This window comes from Galeopterus variegatus, unplaced genomic scaffold (genome assembly GCF_000696425.1).
Source record: "Galeopterus variegatus unplaced genomic scaffold, G_variegatus-3.0.2 Scaffold64792, whole genome shotgun sequence".
In the NCBI taxonomy this organism is placed as follows: Eukaryota; Metazoa; Chordata; class Mammalia; order Dermoptera; family Cynocephalidae; genus Galeopterus; species Galeopterus variegatus.
In genome coordinates this window covers 1-1933 of record NW_007790903.1, presented here as the reverse complement: position 1 = coordinate 1933, position 1933 = coordinate 1, and the positions used below count along the sequence as shown (strand labels likewise).

The following is a 1933-nucleotide window of genomic DNA, read 5'->3' as shown; positions in this document are numbered from 1 at the left end:
AAAGTTATTTCAAGATTTCTCTAACAACTCTAATGGGAATGAAAGCATCTGTGGTTTCCATTGGTGATAAAGTCCCAGGTGCTGCTGTACTATGGTTTTTGCTTATATTTTTAATGGAAGAAAATGCTAAATCCAGTTAGAGGTTAGTGAAAATAAAGATGTAGTGCTATTCTCATCAAGGCTTTCTAGATTCTGTCCCCAGAGTCCTTTGGTGTTCTTTAACCGAAGGTTAAGAAACTCAGTAAGAAGGGTGGGTGGGGCAGGAGGGCAACACATGTTAATCCTGTTTGTTCTGGATTGAACGATTCAGATCCCCACTTTCTGAGGGTGCCCTGCTGGAAGATAACCCTGTTTGTAATTGTGCCGGTTCTTGGACCCCTCGTTGCCTTGATCATCTGCTACAACTGGCTGCATCGAAGACTAGCAGGTGCAGTGGCTGGGCACTGAGCAGTTGGGGACCAAGTCAGCCTGGGAAACAGAGGAGCCTGGATTTCCTTCCTTCTCTGTCACCCTACCCAATCCCAGTCCTTAGAGAAAATGTGAAGAGAACCACTTACTGAGATCGGTGGGGTTCCTCAGTGGAAAAGGACGGGTGGTCAGTTCGAATGTCCAGAAGCGAGGATGTGGGGGAGGGAGCTAGTCCTCTTCCACTGACCACTTATTTGTTTCTTTGTTTTCAGGGCACTTTATTGAAGAGCTAAGTAAGTTCTCTTTTCTTTCTATAAGCTGAAAACAAAAAGCCAGGAAAGGGAGCCACAAGCAACAGGAGGAAGAGGGAGGCTATTGAGGAATCACAATCCAAAATGAGAGGCTGGAGAGCCTGGTGGAGGGAGGACCACTCCAGCGAGGTAGACGGGAAGGAGGTCAGCTGTTAGAGACAAGTTCACAGGTGGCAGAGAGGGAAGCTGGCGCACCCCCACCTCCTGCCTGATTCGCTCCACCTGCAGTGCCCCTCAGCAGGAACCCCCCTCCAGATGGCCTCCTCCCACTCTCTATAGCAGCCGCCCTGTGCCTTTCCCCCAGGACTAGCCACTGAGGCAGGCACAGAGGCAAATGACCCCAAAGGGCTTTTTGTCTTCCTGGTTCAATGGTTTCACAATAGAAACTGCTGACATAGATTTTTCAGGTTATTTTCTCCTTCTTCTAGGAAACCCCTTCTGAGTGATGTCGCATCTTCGCGGGGCTGGAGAGCCTGGTTGTCTCATCCATCAAGCACATAGATTTTTCAGGTTATTTTCTCCTTCTTCTAGGAAACCCCTTCTGAGTGATGTCGCATTTTCGCGGGGCTGGAGAGCCTGGTTGTCTCATCCTTCAAGTTGCACACTCACTGGCCTCTCTGCTATGGGACATTCCAATCTGCACTTCCAGGAACACTTTGAATTCCAAATATAATTGATTTTCCATCTTCTATGTCTACCTTTTCCTTCTCCTTTCTTCCATCCCCCCTTTTGCTACCCACATCTTTCCACTCCTTTCTCTAATCTTCCATCTGGAAGCCCTCTCTGGCTAAGTCCAGGTGGGTGCCCCTCTCTCCATTAGAGGACCCCTATGCTGGAGAATAACAGACAGGACGGTCTGCCATGAACTGGACACCAGGAACCTCCTCACTGCAAATTACAGCACAACTTTGCAAATGCTTGTTGTTTCTTCCAAAACCCCAGCAGTGACTGGGCAGAGCTGAGAGCTGTGGAGGGTAGAAAGAATAGGAAGAGCCCAAACATGGAAGAGCTGAGTGAGCTGCAGAGAAACGATATGCGGAGCCCTAACCAAAACCTGGAGATGGGCAGAAACCCACCAAAAACTGGCCAGAGCTCTATCTCATCTTGGCAGCCGACTAGAAACTAGGGAAGCAAGGGATTTGAACTGGGCAGCACATCTGTTTCAGAATGTTCCCTTTCCCCTTTTTTGTGGGGGGGAGGTGACTGGCTGGTAA

General features: G+C 48.9%; 1 long non-coding RNA gene across 3 annotated transcripts; it reads left to right on the top strand.

Annotated features, from left to right (window-relative positions):
* The first annotated feature begins 63 nt into the window (after positions 1-63).
* LOC103584560 lies at positions 64-1410 on the top strand. Of its 3 annotated transcripts, none has more exons than XR_549994.1 (3): positions 64-427; positions 681-701; positions 1251-1410. It is a non-coding gene; the product is annotated as an uncharacterized LOC103584560 (long non-coding RNA). The 3 variants fall into 3 exon arrangements; XR_549993.1 differs by having other exon boundaries at positions 681-1126; positions 1230-1410; XR_549992.1 differs by lacking the exon at positions 1251-1410 and adding an exon at positions 1148-1213.
* Positions 1411-1933: the final 523 nt, after the last annotated feature.